We start from the raw sequence: 242 nt of genomic DNA on the forward strand, positions 1-242 counted from the left end.
CACGAGATCCTGGCCGTGGGACGGAGGCGCGTGGAGATCATGAAGGAGCAAGCCAGCTCCTCCATCGCTGTCGAAGACCTCTTCAAGCCCGGCCCTGACGACCGGACCCCCAAGGTGGTCGTGCTCCTGGGAGCCGCGGGCATGGGCAAGACGCTGACAGCCAGGAAGATCATGCTGGACTGAGCGTCCAACAAGGGGTTTGCGGAGTTAGACTACGTCTTCTACATGCACTGCTGGGAGGG

The sequence above is a fragment of the Phaethon lepturus genome, unplaced genomic scaffold, assembly GCF_000687285.1.
Source record: "Phaethon lepturus isolate BGI_N335 unplaced genomic scaffold, ASM68728v1 scaffold40484, whole genome shotgun sequence".
In the NCBI taxonomy this organism is placed as follows: Eukaryota; Metazoa; Chordata; class Aves; order Phaethontiformes; family Phaethontidae; genus Phaethon; species Phaethon lepturus.